This window comes from Labrus mixtus, chromosome 13, assembly GCF_963584025.1.
Source record: "Labrus mixtus chromosome 13, fLabMix1.1, whole genome shotgun sequence".
Taxonomy (NCBI): Eukaryota; Metazoa; Chordata; class Actinopteri; order Labriformes; family Labridae; genus Labrus; species Labrus mixtus.
The window spans coordinates 1073262-1099884 of record NC_083624.1 but is presented as its reverse complement, the minus strand read 5'-3'; the positions used below and the strand labels follow the sequence as shown (position 1 = coordinate 1099884).

General features: G+C 41.4%; 1 protein-coding gene across 8 annotated transcripts in view; it reads left to right on the top strand.

Annotated features, from left to right (window-relative positions):
• LOC132986586 (mitogen-activated protein kinase kinase kinase kinase 4-like) overlaps positions 1–26623 on the top strand; it is a 100310-nt gene that overhangs the window by 19636 nt on the left and 54051 nt on the right. The window lies entirely within an intron of this gene.

Genomic DNA, 26623 nt, shown 5'->3' with positions numbered 1-26623 from the left:
CTCAGTCTGTGAAGGATCCTTTTTTTTTGTCCTGGTGGGTGTTTGGCTGAGTGATGCCTGTTGCTTTGCCTCCAGCATGTTGACAGCAGCTGGTACACGGGTTACTGCAGGGTCGGATCGGCCAGTGATGCCCGCCTACTGCTGTTTTTCTCTGTACCCCCCCCCCCCCTTTGACTGGGCTCTGTTCCCTAGGTTGCCATGGAGACTGAATGGTGTGTAAGCGGTAGGCAGTACGACACTGACACAGCTAGAAAGGGAGACGTTCTGTCAATACAGTTGCATCATAAATATTGCCATGAATAAAACAATAGTGGTGGGAATTGCACGGTTACTCGCAATACAAAATATGATACATGGCCCGCACTAACAGTAATATAACTGTTCTGCACTAATTGATATATTGGAAGACAATCATGTAATGATACATTCACAATATCTGACTACCTGTTGAATACAAAATGCTGAAGTGCATGACACTGCAATTTGGTGTCAGTTCCACCTCTTATCGTGCTTCATCTCCTAACTTCTTTTCTCTCGCTGTCAACTTCTTCTTTGGCCAATTATAGTCCGTTCAAATTTGGCTCCAGAGCCAGGCAGCTGAACCCACCAAGCCAGCAGCAGGCAGAGAGGGCAGGACATCAGAACCATAACATTGTTATCTTTTCAGAACATCTAGGTCTTTGTCTGTTTAGAGCATTCTCTTGTGTCCAAACACTCCATTATTTTACAGTGTTTAGACGCCAGAGGACCACCAATGAGCTTTTTGACAGCTGAAGTACTCAAACAAAACTATCAAGGGCTCCACGAGGCTGACATAAATCCATCAAAAATAGCATGATGGCTGTGGATAGGTTTGGGACTTCACAAGCTTTCAAGCTCTGTGCTGAAATCTGGGCTGATTTGTTTTCCCCCATACAAAGAGCTTCTTAGCATTTTTGGTAGCATCTGTCAAGTTTTTATATGCAGCTGGATGTTCTAAGATCACTTTTTTTTTTAGGTTTCCTCTGTCCATCTGCATCCTCGAACGTCTGCCACTGGTGGAACAATATTATCTGCAGGGCGACTGATTCTTGTTGTGCCACAAACCATTCCTCAGAGTGAAACACACTGAACAGCAGGATCTTTTTTTCTTCTTCTTCCAAACAAACCCTTACTCATTCCTTCTTTCCCTCAGTACATCACCTGTGTATCTGCAGCACTTCATGTTGTTTAGAAACAGAACAAAAGGGCTGCAGGAGGCTTTGGTTGTTCAGTGAACCGTAGAAAGAGTCGACTCCGGCCTCTTGGAAACACCTGATCCATAACTAACTCTCTTCAGTCCTGTTAAACCTCACTGACAACCTGCAGACCTCAGGGACAAGCCTGGACATGTCTGAGGGTAACACTCACTGCTACACCTGAACACTGAGAAAGGATGTGTCCTAGTTACACACTTACAGGTTTCTACTGACCTTGATTTGAATTTGTAGCAAATATTTTAGTGTTTTTTTCAAATGGACCCAACATTAGTTTAAATTTGTTTACATTTTTTGCTAAGCAGATAAAAACAAACATGTGGTTTGTTGGTATTTTTCCATGAAATTTCAAAGATTGAAAAAGAACTCCAATTTATTAACAAAAACAAACGAACTGAGCAACCTCAAATCACAACGAGTTTCATTATTATCCAGTATTACATCTTGTTTTGAATATGGCCATTTCAATCAATCCCTTCATCATTCATATATTTTCTGCCTGTTCAGAGGATTGTTTCTGAAAAATCCCAATGTAACATAAAATAGACAAATAGTCAATCAACTCACGACTGTTATGTAACGCTCCACCATGAAAACTTTTTTAAAATTGTTTTTGGATCTATTTGGCTTTCTGATATTTACATAAATATTTAGTTGTGACATTCTCAGACATGCACACGGTTTGATACATTTTATGTTTTCATTTCCATTTTTAGTCAATAGTTTGTGTGTGTGCATCTTTGTTTTATTACATGTTGTTTATTTATGCAAATTTGCAATATGACTAACAAAGATGCCCTGTGGAAATAACTTTGACCCCCTTAAATCTCTTCTGATGGATTGCCTATTTACCACCACACTGCACATTTGAGACTATCTTTGGTTTCAAGTAAAAGGTAATAATACGACTGAAGATCTGTGGATTTTTTAAAGCTTCTGTACTTCCGATACTGTCAACCATTAAGAAATGGTAGAATCAAAGAATCCAGTATTTCGATTACCTTAGGCCAGATTTACACAAAAACGATTCCACTGAAAACACAATCGTTTTTGGAATCGTATTTTCAGAAAAGTTTTGCGGTGAGATGAAAACATTTTGATAAACATTGTGCTAACGTATCCACAAAAACCACTAAAAATGCTGTTTACATGCCAGGCGAGTAGTTGGCAGTGTGACATTCTTATGAAAGATGACGACCATGCAAACATACTCTTCCATCTAGAAAAAACATTTTACAGAAGAGCTTTGATTGAGTTTTATTACGTGTGTGTGTGTGTGTGTGTGTGTGTGTGTGTGTGTGTGTGTGTGTGTGTGTGTGTGTGTGTGTGTGTGTGTGTGTGTGTGTGTGTGTGTGTGTGTGTGTGTGTGTGTGTGTGTGTGTGTGTGTGTGTGTGTGTGTGTGTGTGTGTGTGTGTGTGTGTGTGTGTGTGTGTGTGTGTGTGTGTGTGTGTGTGTGTGTGTGTGTTCTGTGTGCACATTTACAAACTGGAAGTCTGGAACTCTGTCAACATTTTGAAGGACAAAATAAAAGACTTGAATGAACAGGAGATCTGCTTAGTCATAAATCACTCTTGGCAAACACACACACACACACACACACACACACACACACACACACACACACACACACACACACACACACACACACACTGTAAAGAGCCTCTGTTTTATTATCCTGGCATTTCTCTGCAGTGAAATCACTCTGTATCTCTCCCCTCTTCCTCCTCATCCTCCATTTCTTCTTCTTCATGTGATTTAAAACAAACCCATGGTGTCCAACCTCCCTCTCCCCAGTTATTGGATCACATGCTAACGTGTGATGCATGCTGGGATTGGTTATCTTTGGCTGCTCAACTGATTGGCTCTGCAGACCTCGGACAGGAAAGAGTTAACGCTCTATGTGAAGGTGCTAATGGATAAGTGGTGCTGTGCTGTTTCTCTTTTGGGTCGATAGGTTTTAATGGTATTACCTACAATGTGTGTATGTGTGTGCGTGTGTGTGTGTGTGTGTGTGTGTGTGTGTGTGTGTGTGTGGTAGTTAACGTGGGGTCCTTGGGTTTCAGGCTCAGGTCGGATCAATTTGTCACCTAGTGTTTGAACCAGATATTAAAAAGGATTTTATGTGGGTTCTTTCTATTTTTGGAAGTAATAGGTTCACACTTTAAACATGTCGTGGCTGTGTTTGCCAATATGATATAAATTCTTTATCTCCCCATGTCTGAGTGATGGTTTTAATCATTGACTGTATATAAATATGGATGATGCATCTCCACTTCCTCTAGTTGTAGAAAGAAAAAGCCAAAATAATCCTGCAATAGGTGCTGACATATCGCCAAGGTGAGGCCATTTGGAGCCAGGACATGCAAAGGAGGGAGCTGGCTGTTGGATCCGCTTCACTAACCAAAACCAGAGACTTACATTAACATAAACGAAGTCTGAGTGATGTCAAGTCATCCTTTGATTTCTGAAGGGCTGTTTGGAAGCCCATCCATGGTGGTTGCCATATTGGAAATAACTTACTCTGGTCAACCTAACAACAGGCAAAACACTGGAGCTGAGGCGGGCCTTAAGCTTCCTGACTAAACATTACAACTCAACCACGTGCAGTCATGTTGGTCACGCCCCTAAATATGCGTATAGTTTGTATCCTGGCCTATCCCTGTCAGTCATGATGTCACATCAGCTCGTTTTGCCGCCAATGAACAAAGTATAACTAAACTTCTACGAACATTGAACACTTGTAAATGAACATGGAGGAGGCGGAGCTTATGACCTTTACTGCAGCCAGTCAGCAGGTGGAGCTCACAAGGTTTTGGCTTCACTTTCAGTGTGCTGCCATTTTTCGATTCAATCTATGGTTTATAACATATGAGTTCAAACACCAGCTGTGTAACATGGATTCACTTCTATTTCTCTGAAATATTTTTTTTTTGGGAGGGAAGGATAATATCGTGTCTGCCTAATACATACCTGTAAATTAAAAGTCAGTCTGTTTTTTGTTTTTTTTTTGCAAAATGATATTCAGATACTCTATTTTTATGATTTAATGAGCACTAGATTTTCACAGTTAGTGCAGAACAAGATTTTTGTTTTGCTTTCCTCATGACTAATGACTCAGCGAGTCTGGGGTCCACTGTGTGCATGATGAGCCCTTTTAGCAGGGAGGTCTTCTGCCGTCGGACATGAAGGTTACAGAACGGCCGTCCTGCTGTCACGCCATGTGGCTCGAGACTGGAGCACACAGACCAAATCAGTGACATCACTTTGTGGGTTAAAAAAAGACCCAGCAGTGAGGATGATGCAAGCGCGGTGCAAGCCCACCTGAGTGGAAACCTGAAGACCCGAGGAGGACTTGCAGACAGACGCTCTCTGTCTGTCAGTCTGCTTTAATCCCCAACTCTCCTCCTGCTGCCTGAATAAATCATATGAAGCTTTTCAGAGTCGGAGAGTCGGAGGGTTTGTGTTGTCAGACGAGAAGCTGTGGGGATTATCAGCAGCAGAGCAGAACGGAGGATTTTACAGTCCTCCTAAACCTTCTGTTTGATTCTTATTTACACTCTTTTAACTTGGTGATTACAGATTGTGATGCATTTGCTCTGGAGTCATTTAAAGATGAAATAAGTTGGTCACAATTACATCTTTTTTTTTTTAGGTGGTTGTGTAATTTTTCCTGCATTCAAATGTGCGCAAAGATTTTTTCCTATCATTATCGTTTCATTTAATCATGAGCGCAAAACAATGTAGTCTCTTTTTACAGCTCAAACATTCCTTCATCAAAAATGGGCAATGTTTGTTAAATTAAATCTTAAGTAGTAAGTCATTTACTTTATCTTTTAACCCTGGTACTGTTTTGGCATTGACCTAAATTCTTTCAGAGTATAGAGTATCTAAAGGTTCCCACAGCTCATCCCACTTTGATCTGAACTGTGCAAGATATAAACCTAAAACATGCAGGTTTGAGATCTTCATGCACACATTGATAAACCAAAATTAATCATTTACATTTTTTTTTTGTCTGATCCCTCTCTTCGTTACACATTTAACCTTGATTTAGAGCAGCATTTCTGTTATGTCACTTCGCTCACAATCACTCTAGTTCTTACTGTCCCTTTAATTAAAGAGAGGACATTTCCCCGTCTTTATGACCCGCCTTTTTCTCCCATAATTCTTTGTCAGTCTGCAGTCATCTAGTATCTAGTGCAGCAGGAAGGCCAGGCGCTGTTACTCATTTGTCTGGAGGACAGATGGATGTGATGTGTGTCCTGTGGCTGCTGATTACTTGCAGGTCCTTTTCAAGACTCTGGCCTTCATTACTGCCACATACTATGTGCAGGAAGATATTACTGCAGGCAAATCCGATATTTAACCATCAATAGTATGAGAGAGGCCAATAAGACTACGTAACTGTCTGTGTCCTCATCCCTCTTTATCTCCCTGCCTGCACTGCCCTCTCTTTCCCTCGTTCCCTCTCTTCATCCCTCCCTCCTCGCTGTAGGTTAAATCTCTGTCTATTTATAGTGTGCAGCAGCAGCAGCAGCACTGGAGATGAATTGTGGGTCAGTATGTTGAGAGGGAGGAGGGGCTGGTGCTGCTGCGTGGTGCATCACAACTTGCAAGGCTTAATGTCTCGAAGGGGGAGACAAAATAACCGCGTCGATTATTAGACGAGAAGAAAAGTTGTCTTTTTTTGTGGGGAATTTGCATAAAAGATAAAAAATCAACCTGTTGCACAAGATAAAATTCACTTTAAAAAGGGACGATTGAAATGTGCAAGTTTTTTTCTTTTTTGTATTAATGTTTAAGCTGTAAAATCAATAATTTTACACACACACACACACACACACACACACACACACCTGCTAGTTGGGAAAGGATGGAGCTGAATCCAGGTCAGCAGGCGCTGCTCTATTATTAGCTCAACCAGCAGCCAACTGTTAGTCACCTGAAAACAAACACTGCGCTGGATTTCTTGGAATATTTGAATCAAGACTCATTGATTGGGAACATTTTTCTAAATTTTTGAATCACTTTTAATGATAGAAGTGGGACTGGTGAGGCAGCAGGGCATCTGAGGATAACTCTCTTGACCTGTTTAGTGAATAAACAAATTATTTTCTGTAGATAATGTATTGAATGCATGCCTTACACAATCAAGAAAATGAAACATATCTAGCTGTAGCTTGTATTAACACTGACATGGCAACATCCAAAAACATCCAAATCTATTTTTCCTGCTTTAATCTGACCCTTAATATCCTCATTTTTACTTATTTATTTTTAATATAGACAGAATGGGTAAAAATAAAATCTTAATAGAGGATGTAGAGCTGTCAGGATGAAGCCTGATTTTAGCAGCACAGTTGGTGTCATTGTACGTGTGGTCCTTTATCCACTAGCCGTGTTATGCTAGCAGCTAATCTGAGCCCAATCAGCCTCCTCCCTGTCCTGCAGCACAGCTCACACAGAAGTGCGTTAGAGTTTGTGCACTTTCTGTTGACTCTAAGGATTCTACTGAATTACCCTTTATTCCTCTTAATCCCACAGCTCAGTACACAGCAGCTCTGTGCTGCTTTTAAAGGGTGTTTTTATTCCCCCAAAAACTGAACTGTGAGCTGTTTTTAGCCGCCGCTTTGGCACTGCCATGAATAGTTCTCACTGTGGTGGTTTCAATGTGTGGTCGTAATTCTTTGTTTCTAATCCCTACAAAGGTCTGTGTAGCGCAAAAAGCCCCAGAAGTTTGCTGATGTGTGAAGTGATTAAGAAATGGATCCTTGTCTTGTGTTTTTGCCAGAGAGAAGTAGCTGCTGTTACTTAAATAGATTGCAGCAGCTGTACAGGTTGCTGACAGGACATTTTAAATTCACTCTTAAGGTGTGATTCATATTTCTGGTGGGATGTCTGGACACTAACTTGAAGGTAACTTTGGAGGGTACGAGGTCCTTTCTTAAGACAAATCTATTTTTGTTGACATGTTGGTATGTGGGGCGCTTTGAGGACTGAAATTGAACACCATTATTGTTACGACCTTTGGCGTCTTTATGGCGACCTTTGGTAATGGTTGTCACAAGAACCGCCGTGCAGAAAACCCTCTTTGTGCTGCTTGGCTCAGAGCTCGAACAGAGTCAGCAGTGTCTCTGTTTTTATATCAAAATAATGAGGCTTCTCTCTGCATGAGAACCATTGGATGTTTCACTCATCGTGAACACCTTTGAATTGCTCAATGTCCTCATGTAAGGGAAACTTTGACACCATACTTCCATGGTTGTGTTTCATCTGCAGTGCATTTGTTGTTAAAGTCCAATTTTACCATCCTTGCTCATTCTAGTTTGCCAGGTTTAGAGCTGGGTACTGCTTTATTTATTATTTATAGTAGTGCTTGAGACAAAGTAATGCAAACTCTGTTTTAAAGGTCCCATATTCTTCTTTTTCTGGTTTTATATGCTCTTTAGTGTGTTTTCCAAGTGTCCTGTGCATGTTTAGGCACATCTATGTGCAAAAATTCAAAGTCCGCGGATCGGCAGACCAATCAGAGCAGTCTTGGCCCACGTGGGGTCTAACAGTGTGGGCTCAACAGAGTGTAGCTGATGGACTCAGAACGTAGAGGGATCAAGGAGGAGCAGTACGAAAACAGACACTTTTTTCGAACTTTAGCTATTGTGAACGTACAAAAGTAGGTACATTAAATATACCAACCCCAAAAAGGGCAGAATATGACCTCTTTAAACTTCTTAAAGTCTACAGTTAAGAGAACAAAAAAAACTCTTGTAAATATAAATAGTTGCAAAAAAAACCATCTTTGCTTTAACAAAGTCATGATTCAAGTCAGGAAGGATTTGACCCAAAAATCTTTAATGCCTTTGCACCTAGCTTTGTTGGAACCAATAACAGTTTAGGAAACCTGAAACCTTTTAAATTCACAGATTGGAAGGCTGTTTAACTTGGTTTATCTGTTATTTAATTTTTTGATTAAAGATTTAAATTTGGGGGCTTTTTATGTCTCCATTTCAGAGATAGGACAGTGGACAGAGTCAGAAACTGGGGAGAGAGGTTGGGGGCATGACATGCAGGAAAGGAGCCACAGGTGGGATTCGAACCCAGGCTGCCCGCTCTGTACATGGGGTGTACGCGCTAATCATCAGGCTACTGGCACCCCTGGTTGGTCAATTTTTAGCAGGTCATGGACGAGAAAGTATCACAATGTGTTTTAAGGCCATGGGTTCCTTAACTTAACCCGACCCCCTTACAGCTTTAGACTCTTGCAAAATGTTTCTCTTTTTTTTAAATGTTATATAACCTTTATTTAACCAGGTAAATAACCCATTGAGATCAGGATCTCTTTCACAAGGGTGACCTGGCCCTGTTGAGTTGAGATGTTCTTGTGCAACATTTTGTGGATCTTTGCACCCCTCTGTTTGTTTTTTGTCTCTTTTTTTAGCCCTCTACCCCCCTGGTCCAAACATAATGGGGCTGAACAGAGCGATGAATGATCTCACGTATAACAGAGACTTAGTGTTATCCAATCCTAGGTCTAAAATTTCCCCTCTGTGCCCACCGCCCTGCTTTTCTTTTTTCAGCTGTGTGTTTTCACCGGCCGTTCAAACATCCCTGTCTTAATTAAGTGCGCCTCACCCTTCCCTGCCTGCGCTGAAAAAGAAAAGCGGTCCTCTTTTATTGCGGCCCGCTGTGAATGTGAAACCTCCTTCAGACCTCACTCCTTGACACCGCAGGGCCCTATATTTACCAGAGTCACCGCTGCCCCCCCCCCCCCCCTCGAAAACCCCCGCTCATTACACTTACAGGCCTTTTTGAAGAGGTGATAAAAATGCCAGTGTAGAAAGTTCCAGTGGTTTGGATGTCGCCCTGCCCTTGTGTCTGAAAATGGAGGGTGTAGTCGGCATCGCTGGCTGCAACCTTGTAGGAAACACACCAAGGAGATGTCGCAGGCAGTGTTGTTCCCCCAAAACATGAAACGCTGCAACTTCTGTTACTTTGCTCAAATGTCTTGGAAAAAGCTTTGGAGAGCCTGTTTACACCTGGTATTACCGTGTCCTGGGTGATCTGATCAAAAGTGGACAACTCTAATGGCAGCCGTGCACACCGGGCATTAAAGTGCCATGTCAAGTGATCGACTCTCACTTCTCTGCTCTATATGGAAATAAAAACAAAGCCTCAAACACTTTCATTAGCTTGTGAAAAACCTCAGTTGATGATGCAGACTGGCAGCGCTGAAAGACAAAGGAGAGAGGGAGCGGGTAATTATGGACTGATGAGATGACTGTCTATGAAAAAGTGTCTGTTTGCAGTTCTGTAGTTTACAAGTGTTTCAACCCCATGCAGAATGAAGTCTCTGTTAGCAGTGAAAAAACACAGATGCAGAGGGCCATGTTTTATGAATCTCTTCAGCAGATTCTGCAGAAATATAAAGAATCTGTAGGACGTGGATCACATTTTTGTTTGTAATACGACGAGCAGTATCATCCCCAAATGCTTCAGCAGGTAGTATCTGTTTGCAGGAAAACTGTGTGGGGAGCAAAAGATGCTGAACAGAATCTGCCTGATGCAATGCACAAAAAATCTGCTCCTTTCTCCCTTTTGTAAATTGCGAGGTGGACTGTAGAAGTCGTCTATCAGTAACCTCTGGCTACACTAGAATCTTGACAAGCTTGTTGATGCTTCTAGAGGCTGTAGTGTCGCCCAACAATAACTGAATGGTCCTTAAATGCATGTATATGTAATCTGCAGTCCTCTGTAAAGCGTCAGTATCTACGCTGCGTTATGATAAGCTAAAGCCCTTTTTACATCGATATCGACATCACTTTTTATTTTTACTCTGCAACCTGCAATGGTGTCATTTTGGTGTTCCCATGTGTGTGATTTCTAATTGTTACTTTGACACCTCCGTTATGATGTGAGATGCTGACTCAGTGATGGAACATCTTCGCCTCCCCCCATCACGCCTCCGTGACATTAACAAAGAGAGCGAGGCCTAACAGGGGCGTTAAAAGTCCTACCTTAAACTGCAATGTAAAAGGGGCTTATGATAACCTCCTCATTAGTAACATCTGCTTCCTTTTCTCCTGGAGAGATTGTCCCATATTTCAAATTCTAACACAGTCCATTACATCCACATAAGTCCTGATTTGTCCTTTATTTTGTGCATTTCTACCTCTGATGCTTGTACACGTTTGCAAATTTGGGAAGACTTAAAAATAACCAAGAGTCTTATGACAGTGTTATGAGAGTTATGAACCAGACGGCTTATTGCTGCCATTGGAGAGATGCGGTGCCTATATTTGGCCATGGATACATTTGCACTGACACTGCAAGACAACATGTGGAAAAGTGAAACCCAGACAACCTCCAGATGTGGTCTGAGTGATCAGATTTCTCAATGCAACTTGGGTTGTTTATGTTGTCCAACTGTTGTCATGTCTCTCAGTACACATGTCAAAAGAAGTGTAAACAGGTCCAGATTTAAAGTGAAGTATAACTACGACTAGCTGAAGAGGTACAGACCTTTTGAAGCAAAAATAAAGACACAGTGCATTCATGGAGAAGATTGATGATTGATTTAGCTCTTCTCTGAAGAAAGCTTGGCACAGTTCAGCTCTCTTTGAAGATCTTCTTTCCGTCTTCCTGTCCTTCTTCCTTCCGATTGTACGTTCAGAGGATTCTTCCAGCGCATGAGACACTGCAGCAGCCTGTGCAACATCTATCAAAGGGGCCGAAGCATCAATGAAGCCGTGGTTTGGTTTGGAGCCGGGCCGAGCGGTTCTGCTCAGTCACACTCATCTAGATCTGTCTGTTCCAGTCTCTCTCTTTTTTTTAAATCTTTATCTTCTGTCTTAATAAAACACCATCCTGATGAGCTGTTTGTTTAGGACTGTAGGGTTCAGAGATTGAATTTAGCATCAGAAAATATCCTTTTATATCACAACCTTTCTTTTGAGGTGGGAAGAATTTACATTATTTTACTGGGAGTCCCATAGGTCTTGATCTCTCTTTGCATGTGTGATGTTTCTTTGTAAATGTTTAGCAAATTAAAAGCTTCATTTGACCCAAAAAACTGAAATGTTCAAAGCACAAATCTTTAATCTTAAAAGAAAATGTAATTACATTTTTTTTCGTGTGGAAATAAATCAAAGCTTAAGCTAATAAAACCATCGCATATATTAGGTTTTTCCAATAAATCAAGCTGCATATTTTCCCTCGTTGTTTAATGTCCTGCCCTGACTTTGTTTCAACAGGAAATACTTCACGTTAGAGAAGCCAGACACTCACAATGCCATTTCAGTGAGACTTTATTTTTTAATTTATAACATTCAATTTCTCCTCTGGGCGACAAGTTTAATGTTTGTATTAATAAAGTCTGTAAACAGCTAATTAATAAGCATTCTTAATGAAATCTAAGACATAACACATACACACACTGCATACAGATTAAAAATGCTGGTATGGTTATTCCAGTTTCTACCTGCTCCAGCCTCGATAGATTTAAAGGAAAGGGTTCAACAACATTTGACCCCTTTTTAAAATCATATCTCACCTCTCTTAGATGCAAAGGGTACTCTGTTTCCATAGTGATAGCATGAACAATCCTGCAACTGCTGGGGGAGTGGGGGGGCAGATGCATTATGGGAATGAGTACATTAGTTCCCAGCCACACACACATAAACACACACATACTATACATGCACACGCTCAGAGATACATTAACAAATGCCCTGCAGCTCTTTCCATTTTGTTAAATGCAAAAGCATAGCTACACTGCAGGATGGAAACACAAAACACACACCGACACACACACCGACACACACATTCATTATTTGCCAGTGAGCCTGCAGACTGAACTTATGCAAGCTGACCTCATAATTTACCTAAAAGACTGATAATGTTTTTACATAGTTAATGAGCCTGCACACATGCATTTCTTCTGTGTCCCTCTGCATGTTCAGTGACTCAGCAAGAAACTAAAGTGAGGCTTTGACTGACAGAATATCCATTAATGGGGTTCTTAAATTGACCTTTTGAAAAACCTTTTAAATGTCATTAAAAAATTGATATTTTAAGAACATTTCAACCCCATTTCCCCCCAAAAAATCAAAATGGATATTTCATTTTATTTACAATAAAATATCTAATTGTCAACATCTGGTATGCTGACCTGGTGCTGTGTTAATGATGGGGTTTCAATGTTGGACAAGTCATTAGTCAAGGTTTAATTTACATTAATTAACAAAACATCCCAACTTTTTTTAAAAACCTGGCTTTATTATTTTAAAGAAAAGCTGTAAATTCTTCTAATAAAATTGAAATCAGAAACTGTTTCCACAAACATTAATCACTTATAGATATTTTTTTTGTCTAATGATCATCTGCTTGTTTTTATGTCCATGTAGCACATGGTCCTTTTCATATTTATGTTGTTGTGCGCGTCTGTGTGCCTCCTGCTTCTGCACAGTCTGTCGTAGGAGTGGCCATCTTGCGTCAGAGGCCGGGGGGTAAAGTAGGCCACCGGCCGGCTTTCTCACGGCGCAGACAAACAGGGCCGAGCGGACACACAGCTGATCTCTGCAGCACACGCGTGTCATCAAAACGAGCCGTGTATGACATGGCCGACTGCACGCACATGCTGCACATCCACTCTCGCTCTGTTTCCCCCCCATCAGACAAAGTGAGCGCTGTGTGATACAGCACAGGAGCTCAGCACAGATATGACAGGAAAGCGTCCTCTCTTTTAATAGATTTCCCTGAATGTTTTCACTTTGCTTTTATTAAGACGCCCCATCGCCCTTTTAGGGATGCTCCACCTTACTGGAGGTTTTTGTAAAAATGAAATCTCCTCCTCCTTATTAGCCTTCATCATTAGATATTTGAATCCCTCAGAGGAAGAATATCCCTCCATCATTAAGAGCATTACGGTATCATCCAATCTGACTACACTGCCAATCTCTAATAAGTGAAGAATTGGTTGGTAGCTTAGCCGTTAGCGTTCCCCTCTCACTTCAGGGAGCAGAGAGGCTAACAACACAGTCTAATAAGCTAATTAATTTAGCACTTTAGCCTGACGCAGCCCTGCTCTAATTAAGCCCAGCATTGGTTTCCAGGTTGAATGTAAGCAGCTTCTGCAGCCCCACCCCCCTCCTCCCCACGTGGATTAGTCAGCCTCGCTCCAGCAGTGCTCAGACTCTGTTCTTCTTCCTCTTGTTTCCCTGCTCATTTTTACTCGCATCATTTGCATTTTGGAGTAATTCAAAAATGAGGTTGAGAGTCCACAGTGGGTAGCTAGAGAGCTGATTTAAATCCCCAAAGTGTGCTAAAGAAATTAATAGTTTAAGCTGCTGCTTCCCACACAGAGTCCCTGCACGAAGGCGGGACATCTAATGGAGATTTTATTTTTATAGGTAATACAGTGTATCTAAGACATGATGAATCAGATTTTTATCCACCTATAATCACAACATTCTCTTCGGAAATACTTGAAGGATCAGCAGGTTTGTGTGTCCCTGCGGTGAACTCCCGCTCCTGTTTAGAAGCAGGACGTAAACACCCCCGGTCTCTTGTCTGATGTTGAGTGGGTGGGTGGAGGTTTTCTCAAGCCGGGCAGGATTTAAGATAGCTTGTGTGGGAGTTGTGGGTCACCGAGGGAGCTGCAGGAGGCAGCGAGCCAACCAAACAAGGGGAAAAAAAGCAGATACTGACATCAGCTGTTACAGACGCTTGGCCTATAGGATGCTAGTGTTCATATTTGGTTTTATATGAGGAGCATTTTAATTTAATATTAATGTGTTTTTATTTCACAAATGGGCAGTTTGTCATTATGTCATTTTTCATGTGCGTGTACGTGCTTTAATCACGCCAACCTCTGCGCGTCTGTAGATGTCGCTGTTGGTCTATCAATTTGGCTCCTACAGCCTAAAGATGCACGAGAGAGAGAGGGAGGATTGTCGGTTGAGTTACATAGAAATAAAGTAAAGAAAGCAAGTTTGCCTAATGAAAAGAGGGGGGTAAGGAAATAAGACGTTATATTAAGACAGTTTCACAGAGGTTACGCTCTAATGCTCTACCCAGCGTACCCAGGACTTAAAAATAGTTATTGTTATTTTGGGCTTTTAGCGTTAGGACAGTGGATAGAGTCGGAAATCAGGGAGAGAGAGAGAGTGGGGAAAGACATGCAGGAAAGCAGCCACAGGTCGTATTTGAACCCGGGCCGTCCGCTTGAAGGACTACAGGCTCTGTACATGGGGCGCTCGCACTAACCACTACGCTACCATCGCCCCAAAATAGGTATTTTTATTGATTTACACTATAATCATATTGATTCTGGCATCCATATTGTCTAATGGAAATGTTGAATTAAACGGTTTTGACTCGATCACACTACGGGTTGTATATTTGCTTTGACTTTTAAGTTTTTCAATAAATTATGTAGCCTATACCAAAACATCATAAAACGAGACGTATTGTGTGGTCCTTGCCAATACAAAGACCTAAAAGTAAATTTGCTGGGCGGTATTACAAATTATTCCGAGTTAAACGGTGTTTAAAGTGACATAACTTCTTCAGTGGTTGAGGTTTTTTAGGTGAATTGAGCTCTGGCAGTGTTTGTACCTTGTTTAGATTCAAACTCCTTGAACTCCTGAGATGTTTTTTCTCCACCATCCCTGCTAACTCCTCCCTCCTCCTTCCACTGAATTTAATTGTCATCCTTTGAATAGCATTAGTGTCTCCCCTCCAAAACAATGTTGTACCACTTTATCGGGCTCCATCCTAAGACTCGGAGCGAGCCTCTCAAACAGGATTTGTTTAATACCGTTCTTCTCCCTGATTCATATCTCTGCAACCCCCAGTCAGCCAAGATCAACAGTAATGACGCTTTGAGAGAGAATAACGAGCCTCCAGCAGTCGCTCGACTGTGTCTTCTCTGGACGAGGGAGGTCAGCGTGGGGAGGCGGAGTCTGCGGCCAATCTCTGTAACAACAGGGGTAATGGCGTCCGACAGCGAGCTAATTCCTCCGGTGTACTCAGCCGCTTCAACTGGGCTCCGTCCAGAAACTTTCGACCTGGACACAGAGTTTGATGAGTCAATGACGATGATTCTTTTGATTTGTTTTCTTCCAACAGAGCAGGTTAAACCAAAGCAAGAACTTTTCCTTTCCATTTGAACCAAATGACCTCGAGAACGGCCCTTTACCTTTCTCTTCTTCCATCCCCTTCCGTCTTTTTTCCTGGACTATATTCCTCTGCCTCTGCCTTTGTCTCCACTCTTGTGTGGTGTTTTCTCTGCTGATTCCCCCTGACTCAAAGAGGGCTAATGGAGGAATGTGATGATAAAAGGAGCATGAGAGGATGTCTGGTCGTCTCGTGTCTGGATGTCCTCTGACTTTACACCCAGGGAATGTAGCAGCACCTCATCTTTCTCACTTTAAACTTCAGCTTGAAGCATGGAACAGAATAAGCTGCCGAAGATGTCCTTGTATCCGTCTTTCTATACTCGGTTCAAGACTCAACTGAATCTCCGGTGGCCCCGCCCCTTGCGACTCGGACGCTCGTGCTGTTGCTTTCCGCCGGTTTTTTGTGGTTTTTACTGGAAGCAACTGAATGTTGCAGCACTTTGAGTCCAAGACAAATTTGAGAAAAAGGTGTATCGTATCGTATGAGACCGCTATCATTTGCTGCTGAAATTTAAAAAAAGACAGGGGAGAAGAAACCATGTTTGTCTGAACTCCAGAGTCCGAGAGGTCCACCAACCAAAGGATCACACAGTTTGTTTGAACCACACAACGTGAACTTTTCCAAAAGTAGAAACCCAACAAATGGAGGGCAACACAATACGTTCATGTTAAATAACTCAAAACACATGATGCACGAGGGTATCGTTGGGAAACTGTTCTGGTTAGGTTAGGTTTAGGCACCATAACTGACGATATGGTGGTTAGTGTTCACCTCAGTTATATACCCACATGAGTTCTGTTGAGTTTTTGATGTTACATTCATAAGTAATGTCACTTATGTTTGTGGACTTTTCTACATGAATATCAACATCCCCTTTGTGCTATATGCTTAACTTGAACCCTAATCTACTGGTTGATAGTGTTGTATTTGTTTGACCCATCCAATACCTCCACCAGTAATCCCTTTTTTTCTTTTTTACTTTATCGCCTCTCAAATTTTCAATGCCAAACATTTCTATGGCCTGAAGATGTTGCCTCCTTATTTAACAGAAATAAAGGTCAAACAGAGATTTCAAAGACAACCTGAGCTGTTGTTTTTTGGTTCCAACAGTCTCCAAGAATTGATTATTTTACTTTGCTTATCTACAGGAACAATTTTATCAAATTCTTTTTTTTTTAGGTTGCAAAACACTTCCTGGGGTTAAAATAACAGACTCTGTTAGGTTGGTTGGATTTTGCATCTATTTCCCAATTTCATCTTTTGCACTGTTTCTGTTATTTAAACAGAATCCAGTTCATCTAAAGGTTTACTGTGAGTTAATCTTCGGAGGGGACTGGGACGTTTTCCCTCTGCCTCTGCATGGCTTTTTAAAAAGCCCTGATGTTGTGGTTTGTCGGCCTGGTCATAAGCGATATCCATTTCACCAGCGGTCATTCCCCCTGCGAGTCTAAAAATGGCGTGATAGCCGGCTACGTTATGGAAAGTTGTACGAGTGCCCAGAATGTAACCCCCTCACTACAACTATGGTTACAGCATCTCTGCAACACTGTCTGTCTGTCTGTCTGTCTGTCTGTCTGTCTCTCCTCTCCTGGTCACTATAGATCTATCACTGTCTTTGGGTCTGTTTCTGACTTTTTAACTGCCTTACTTCTTGCCTCTATCGAGACATTTAACTCCAGATACGTTGCTTTAAAGGCATTGTTATACTCTTTCTGTTACAGAAATAAAAGACATTAAAGGAAAGAAAAATGCATTTACTGTAAATCTGCTTTAAGACATTTTGATTGGGAACAAGCCGTTTTAGACAGAATGTAATGAAGGAGTTCCATTTTGATTTTTCTTCATGGTTCTTGACAGCATATCAAAGGAGTGATCGCTTCCATCCTGTTTCCATCAGTGATCAATAGAGTTTTATAACTGACCAGCCTCTCTCTCTCTCTCTCTCTCTCTCTCTCTCCGTCTCTGTGTTCCTCCCCAGAGTGAGCCTGTTTTCTTGGCCTACTTACACTGAGCCTCCTGTTTGAACACTCAGAGCAGAGCAGCAACAGAAACTGAGCTAAAGAGAGCAACATCATCCGTTTCACCCCCCCCCCCCCCCCCCCCCCCCAAAAAAAATGTCACTTTGCCTCTTTCACCTTAAAGTATATTTGATTTTGTTTGACAAAATGCCGTCTTTGCAGGCTTGGCAGGAACAGAATAAACAGAAAGTCATCAAACCGTCTCTGGTTGTGTTGACACCGTGTCAGAAAAGGTTTTGGTTGGACTCTGTGGCCACATTGAAGGGAGTGATTTGTCGATGTTTATGTCGACTGGAAGTATGTTCTCGTTATCACTCTTCATTTACAAATCTTTTCTATATTCCTTGAAATTAGCTAAGAAGATGTCCCCCCAACATACCAAACTGCAAATAACACACACAGCTTTTTGATGATATTTATAGCCTTCTTGCTGTCATCTTTGCTCCTTCTCTCTTTAAAGAAAGGGTGGAGTGGTCTTCCTCTGGGATTTCTGTTAAACATCTCCTTGCTGTCGGTGATGTTTCATGTCTGAGAGGATGTTAAGCAGCAGCTGCCGACTCTTTGCTCATCTGGAACAATCCAGAAATCTTAAAATCCCTCCTCCTGACCTCGTGATAGTTTAATCTGATTTATTTCTGCGTGTGTGTGTTTTTCATATTCAGCATGTATCGAGCTGCTGATCAGTATGTGAGAAACACCCTGAGGTGAGGAAACCCGTCATTAGCTCTGATGATTAGCAGCATTTTCATAACTTAATGCGTCACTGATTTAATCAATTAAGACGGATTGTGGGAGAGTGTGAGTGTGAGTGAGTGAGTGAGTGAGTGAGTGAGTGAGTGAGTGAGTGAGTGAGTGAGTGAGTGAGTGAGTGAGTGAGTGTGTGTGTGTGTGTGTGTGTGTGTGTGTGTGTGTGTGTGTGTGTGTGTGTGTGTGTGTGTGTGTGTGTGTGTGTGTGTGTGTGTGTGTGTGTGTGTGTGTGTGTGTGTGTGTGTGTGTGTGTGTGTGTGTGTGTGTGTGTGTGTGTGTGTGTGTGTGTGTGTGTGTGTGTGTGTGTGTGTGTGTGTGTGTGTGTGTGTGTGTGTGTGTGTGTGTGTGTGTGTGTGTGTGTGTGTGTGTGTGTGTGTGTGTGTGTGTGTGTGTGTGTGTGTGTGTGTGTGTGTGTGTGTGTGTGTGTGTGTGTGTGTGTGTGTGTGTGTGTGTGTGTGTGTGTGTGTGTGTGTGTGTGTGTGTGTGTGTGTGTGTGTGTGTGTGTGTGTGTGTGTGTGTGTGTGTGTGTGTGTGTGTGTGTGTGTGTGTGTGTGTGTGTGTGTGTGTGTGTGTGTGTGTGTGTGTGTGTGTGTGTGTGTGTCAAATCTTGCACCTGGCTTCTTGTATATGCCCCAATGCCCAGAGGGGTGCAATAAAGAACTCCTTGTCCCAAAATCTTCACACACACACGCTCGCAAGCACACACACAAACATGCAGACACACACACATACATGCACGCACACACTTTTAATGCCCAGAGTAAACACAGAGTTTGCAGGTGCGTTGCTAACAGATTATTCTGTGAAAGTGTGTATTACACGTTAAGGATGGCACATACAGTTGTGAGAATCGCTTCTTCTCTTGTGTGTTTGGTGTTTGTGTTGGTCCACGATGACTCCACTCCCCTGGCATTTCCTTGAGGGGGAAGTCCTGCTTCCCTTTTTTTTTTTTTATTTCTTTCTGGCTTCCATCTTCTACACAAACACACGAACACACAAAATGTTATCCACAGTATTTTCTGTAAACTCTCTGACACTCGCCCTCCATCCTCCTCCTCGTCTTCCTCCTCATCCTCATCCTCACGTATCCCACTTTTATTCTTTTGACAGACTTCTTGTGTTTTCTGGCTGCTGATAAAAGTTTAGAAATCAAATTATTTCCAGAACGGAAAAGAAGGGAAGCAAAAATATTTTCAAAACAAGTACAAGAAGTGAAATGCTGCCAGTCCGTTTGAGCTGAATGAATCACCATGACAACACAGCAGTGACAGAAGTGAGACAGCAGAGCAGGAAATATGGAAAAAACAACAAAGTGTCTAATGTTCCAAAAGTTTCCATAAATGTTCCACCTTTACTTCTGACATTATCTGAAAGCATTTGAATGGATTACGTATGTGGTCAGATATGTTAAATGAATATTCAAGTTGGAAAAGCAGTGTGAGGCTTTGAACTGTAATGTTTAAGTCACGTAGCTAATCCTAATAGTTTTCAAGTTTAAGGCGCGTTACTTCGACATGCATACATTCATCTGGGATTTCTGCAGATTGAATTTATTGGCGTTTTCTCTGTGCGATGTTAACAGACTCTTTAACCCATTGCAAAGCGGGGTAAATCACAGTATTGAGTGCTGCACATTAGCATGAGTTTGAGAGGGACAGTCATATTTATTACCTATGTTGATAGCTTCAAATGAATTTCTTCTTTTATTGGAATAAAGGCCAAAGAGGAGAATGTTTTGCTTATGACAGTAAAGTTTAAGGTTTGCAAGTTTTTGCTCCTAACTCTTGAAATCTTCTCTGTTATCTCTATATGTTCCAGTCGAACAAACAAAAGCTTAAAAACATCCTCAAACTGTTCATACCACTATCTGCTGTGTCAGAACATTCTAGGATAATATCGTTTATTTGTACACGTTGTTTTGTAATGTTAATCACATGAACATAAATCATCCAGTCCAATCCGGCAACAAAACATGCAGACTGTTGTCTGAGCCGTTGAGCACGTAGCAAGGAAACTGAGCACAGATCAGTATCTGCCTCCAGATTTTGCTCTCGTTCTCTTTAATGAGAAACCCAGATCGCTCCCCTACTCCCTCCCTCCAGCCTCTTTAGAGTCCAAGCTCCAGCTCAAAGGTCACACCACATGAAGGATCACGGAGGGAGGGGGTCTACCTTATGAACTCTGAGGTCAGGTCTCTGTGGTCTAAATAAGGGGCCTCATTAAATCTGTGGTCTGAAGCTTCGATGGATCCAGATTTGAAGTTGAGGAGTGATCAGAGACGTGACTACAGCGTTCTTAATCTCCGCTGTGGGGCTCATTAGGCTTCATGATTGTTGTTTTGATTACCTCTTTTTAGTGTTTCAAACTGCTAAGAATGTGCCGCAGTACAAACACTGTGTGAACCTGTCTGCACATAAACCGGTACCAGATGTCTCGTGGGCAGCTGGACCACTTGACAAAGATACAGGATGTTATATTTCACCTCCTATCCTGTAAAAAAAAAAAGAGTACTCAGAGTAGCATATTAGTTTATGAATAGTTTATTATTATCATCAGCATACAGGAGCACCATCACAGCATTACTCAAGTTTTACATCTGAAGATGTTTTTGGAGCGCCAACATAAACAATCGTAGTTTGTTGAGCACAAAGAAAGTTGAATATTTAATGGCTTCAGGTGACTGTTTATTTGATAGATAGCCCCTTGAGATGAACCATCTCGATTACGACAGATGTTGAGAGAACAACATAATGACTTGACCAACAAAAACGTCACAGAATTGAATGCATTGGATAGATTTCTTCTGCCTACTTGCGACCTAAGAACTTGCAAACTTAATAACATTGACATATTGACACTATGTAAAGCTTTTGTGGCAATTATGTAGACAAACAACTGCCTACTTACACTCACATCAGGGATGGGGCGACACAAACATCAGCAGGAAATGGGTGAGTCTGTGAAGCCCTTAAACTGAAGCAGAGTCCCTGGAGAATAAAAAAAAACACATTCAGGTTGAATCGATACATCAGCACCTACACATGTGACCTTTTCAGCTCAGACTTCCTCCTCAGTCAGCTGACCGAGCGTTTTAGAGCTCGACCGATTAATCTGCCAGTCGATAATATCGGACGATTTGATCATATCCAGTGACTATCGGTGTCGGCTAATCTTTCGCAGATATGCGGTGATATTACTAGATTCATTCACCAGTCAAATAACTTTTCGTTTGAGTTCATTGTTTTACACTAGTAGTTATTTTTCACCAGCAGAGGGCGCTATATGGTTTATAACAAGCATCATCGCTCTCCAGGGAGTCAAACGGTGATGCCCAGTTACTTTTCAGTTGAGTGACCATCTTGTCTTCATCATATCATTTTTCCACGTGTTTGATAACTTCATTTGAGAACGTAAACATGTTGTATCTATATCTATCTCTACAGATTGAAGATAGATTTAAGAAAGATATCGGCAGATATAGCCGATTTTTTTCTCTCCCCAATATCGATATCTGTATCGGCCCCAAAAATCGATCGGGCCCTAGATAACAGTTTTTGTTAATTGTCTTAAAGTTTTTTCTAGGCTGGGATAAAGTTCTCAGGGAACTATTCACAGACTGTAGTTTAGTATTTCTATTCAAAGATGGTGTAAAACAAAAATCCATGCAAAATACAGCCTGTTGAGAACTCCACAGGACCTGAAACCAAGGCTGCTTTGTTGTCCTGGACTTTGTGTAGAGCAAACCGTCTCCCATAAACACAGGCGTCCCTCGAGGCCGTCTAATAACTGTGTAGAGACCATGTGATCCTAAAACTCTGAACGCTGAAACTAACACCGACATCCTCCCGCCTTAAAGTCCCTCCAGGCTTTTCTGTCGACGCTTTGGTCCAAACATCCCACACAGAAACTCAGCCGAGCACGCTGGAGAAGGTTCCTGGTGCTGGTCATGGGAGAGTCGGATGACAGGGAGGATTGTATCGTGTTTGAGTGCAGCGTGGAGTCAGCTGGGAGCGTTAACACAGAGCTTTAGTTATGCCATTATTTACATGAACGGTTGTTAAAGTATAAAGTTTAAATTCCTTAGATCTTCAGTTTGTCCTGCAGTAAACCAAACAATCTGTCACAGAAACACAGCTGCTCTTATCCAACTTCAATTCAGAGAAATCTTCTTATTTCACTTAGTTCACCCCAGATAATATCTTGCGGAGGTGGATGGGGTTAAACGGTTTAGCAATCACTGCTGTGTCTAGTTTTCTCTGAATGAGCTCTTACTTCCTGCTGTTAAAGAACCTTAGGGACGAGCGTGTTTTGGCAACAGAACAATTACATGTTGTCACCCTCGCTAGTCGGTAACAGAAATACTAGTTGGTTCGATTTTTTTCTTAATTTCATGCTTATTGGTTAGTCTGAATTAAATTCTGTGCTTAATTGACTTTGCCTATAACGTCCCAACTCTTCATGTCTGGATTTTTACCGTGTGGTGTGAAACTTTTAGCAGTTGTAATAAATAGTAAGAGTTCATGTTCTGAGCAGTGTAAGTGGGAATGTCATTCTGCTTTATCATCCATTCAGAAGAAAACTTTTTTATTTAAAAATCTAACGTTGTGAAAATCCTCAAGCACTGCTTTTATTTTCAAATTTTCTGAAATGTTGCAAAGGTATATCAACAAAGGAAAGACCTACTGGTCTAATGGAAATATTAAAAATTAGATTTTTTTTATGACGGCACTAATATATAACAGGAATCTAGTTTTACTTTGATTACTTTTGCTTTCTTAAATATAAGTGTCTGCACTCTTCAGACCCTTAAACATAAAATCCTGCTGACCCACTTTGAGTTTTCTGACAAAATTGACTAATTTGAGTGACCACAGAAACCTTGTTGCTTTCTTGTGTGACTCTTCTCTGAAAGAAATCCAACGACATTAACCCTGACTATCAGTCTGTTCAACATGGATATCAAATTGTTTTTTTATAAGCAACTGCAGAACAGTTAAAGTCTACATTTTTAAATGCTACACTGCCTACATGCACAGACGGCAAGCTTACATAAGTTTGCATTATTCCTTACAACTTAACAAAAAGCAGCAAACTTGATATTTCTTGTTTACAGCAGCATGTAATGATTCATTCATGTGATGTGCAGTCAGATGTGTCAGTATGGACAAAGATGATTTCTGTAAAGGTGCTCTGATGCTGATTTGGACTTAGAGAACTTAAGTCTACACCTGACTTCTTTTCTGGTATTGACAGAATTTTGGGTTTTCTGTGCTATGTGAGATTCATCCTGCATCTCAGTAAATACCTTAATAGGAAAATGACATCATAGCTGAAATGTATTATGGGTAGAAGAATGAAAATGAAACTGGAATTATAGAATATATCCTGGATTTTTCTTTAAGATAACAAAAGCTCTTCTGATGGACTGTCCCTCTGTCTTTGTCCTGTCTCTGTGTGTCCATTCTGCCCAGGTGTTTGCGTGTGTCTGTATGTGTGTGTGTAGTGTGTGTGTGTGTGTGTGTGTAGTGTGTGAGTGTTCATTCTGAACAAAGGAACCTGAGAAGAAGATGATGTCATCTTTTACTGTTGTGTGACCGTCTGTGCGTTGGCAGTTGGGGGGATTCTGTAATTATTACAGTCTGCAGTCTGAGGTCACCTTCCTCACACACGGAGAGAACACACACACACACACACACACACACACACACACACACCAGAATTTTTCATCGTTTAGACAGCATCATGTTGATTATTTCGGTGCGAAACAAAAATGTCTCAACATGATGGGAAAAATCGACGATGCAGTCTTTTTTCAAAATAATAAATGTCTTTGAGGTTAAACTGCAAGACAGAAATGTCAGAACACACCTAGATCTATCTTGTCTGTAATCAACCCCAAGAATGTAAGAAATAATTTATTGTTAAATAAATAGTGCGTGCATGTGTGTGTGTTTGTTTGAACGCTACAGGTAGGACAAATGATGTTCACAGGAAGTGCAAACAATCTCTGCTGTGTGTGTGTGTGTGTGTGCATAAACAGTCCACACACATTCTCAAGCCAAAACAAAACTTCAAAATAAGCTGAAAAAGGCTGGTATACTTATTCATACCCCCCACACACACACACTCACACAGATGCAAATACACGTACACACAAACACAGAACATTGTTAAGCAGAGATATTGCGGTCTGACTGAATAGAGGGGCGGTGTCAGGGTTCTTATACTTTGTGTGTGTAGGTGATGAGTGCATTCAGCAATGCAAAGTGAGTTTTTTTGTGTGAATTACCTTCTGTGTGAGTGTGTGTGGGATGTAAAAATGCGATGACTCAGCAGTGCTACAGTACGACGGGTACTGGAGTTTAATAGAGCCTGATGGAGGTCAGTGTGTTGGCCTTCTGCTGCTGAAAAAGAACAGAGAAAACCGCTCTTGGTTCTTATGGCTGATATGTTGGCCAAGTTTGTCTGAACAACATGATTCTCTTAGATTTGTGTTTGTCACGTTGATAAATTTAGGTCTTGTGTTTGCGATCCCTTTTTACGATCAAAGACCTCCTACATGGTGCTTTAGCTGTCTAATGCTACATAAAAGAGCTAGTTGCTAACTTTGTCCGTCAGCTGGCGGTCCCTGAGGGGTACGGATACAGTGTTTGTGGGGGGGGGTCATTGTGGCTTACAGACTATTTAAAAGCCCATCTAGGGATGAACATTGCATATTAGCATATAGGCTATAAATGCCGTACTGTTTCGCAACGGTTTAATTGCTTCATACTTGTCCCTTTACAAATAAACATGAAATATTAAGATACAACAATGACGTAGTCTCAGTGATGTTGTCCTCCTTACTTTTGGTCAGTCTAGAAACAGGCACAGAGGTAGAGCTGAGGCTAAGCTTCCTGGCAAATGGCTACAACGCGACCACCTGTCAGTCAACTTAGCCATGTCCCTCATTAAGCAAATTTATGAACTATTCTAAGGCTATATAAAATAAACAGATGAGTTTTTCTTTTTTAAATGCACCCCCTTGCCAGAGTGTGCCATTAAAGAAATAAGCTATTTAACCCCAAGAAAAATGTTAACCAAGCTGAAAGCATTTTTATTTCTGCTGTCAAAATATGCATGGTTAATGGGTATTTGTGGTGTTTCGAGCTGGCCTCAAGTGGACACTCAAGGAACTGCAGATTTTTGCACTAAATGTTGACTTCTTTTTATAACACTGTAGGTTGCCGCTTGCTTAAAACAAGAGCTGCTGCTGTGAGTGAGGTTGATGGGAGTGCTTAATACCAAAATAATGAGCTCAAAGAGGCTAAAAAAGAATAAATAAGAGCTACAGTAGTGGTGATCATTCACTGCCCCTTACTTCAACCAACCCCTCCCTCATATAAAGTAGAATCTATTGGACTCATTTTATGTTAAACCTGCTTTTTAAGACTTCAAACTCAAAGTGCTTGATATGATTTAGTTTCCTGACAGCTTTTGACTTTCCCTGTGAAGTCTTCTCTTCTCTGTTTGTCTTTCCCTTCCACTCCTGTTTGTCCTCTCCCTCGACTGTCACTCCTTTCCCTTTGTTTTTAGAGCCGATATCGTTCAACAGAACATCAGCCCTCCTACACTTTGTTATGCATCACTATTGTTGCCAATTTTCCAGTACCTAAACTCCTCCATAGAATGTCACATGGCTTTATACATCAGCTTCACTTTTCTTTTATTCTCTTTTTTGCTTTTTGCATCATGAGTTTTTCCTCGAGTTAGCTTCACTCTCCTCCTCCTCCACCACCTTTACATTCCCATCCTCATGTTCCCACAGAATCAGAGCAGCAGAGATTTGCTTCCTTGAAATCTTTGCTCTCTCAATCAGCCCTGACCTTTTGGCCAAGCTCTTCCTACACACACACTCACACACCTACACACACACACACACACACACACACACATGTCCCTTTTGGCTAAACCAAAATGGGTTAATCCCTCATCACTCAAACTGCGGACTGGGCCAACTCATTCAGAAACGGAGGGGGCCGTGGCTCAGGTGTCTCAGTCCTGTTTCACACAAAAGAAACTTGATCATGTGGCGGTTGAGACACACATGCACACACATAATCTCCTAAAATGATGCAGACATAAAGGTTTGCAGAGGCTTAAAGTCACACGTTCTCTCCCTGCCTGTTGGTTTATCCTCTCCAGTTTTTCCATCTGTGAAAACGTTTAGGTTGATGATATTAACGCAAAGAGGTAACTTGGCAGTGAAGTGAAAGCAGGTTTTAAGAAACAGGATGTCTGATTGTTGTTGTCGTGTTTCAAAGGGGGACTTTACCCTGCTTGTTTGTTCCCACATACACAGTATTTGAGTCAACAGCCGGACTCACAATCTAGTATTAAATACTGTTACTGAAACAAATATAAATCATGGTATTTTATGTTCTGTTTTTAAAGCGATCATCTTTGTC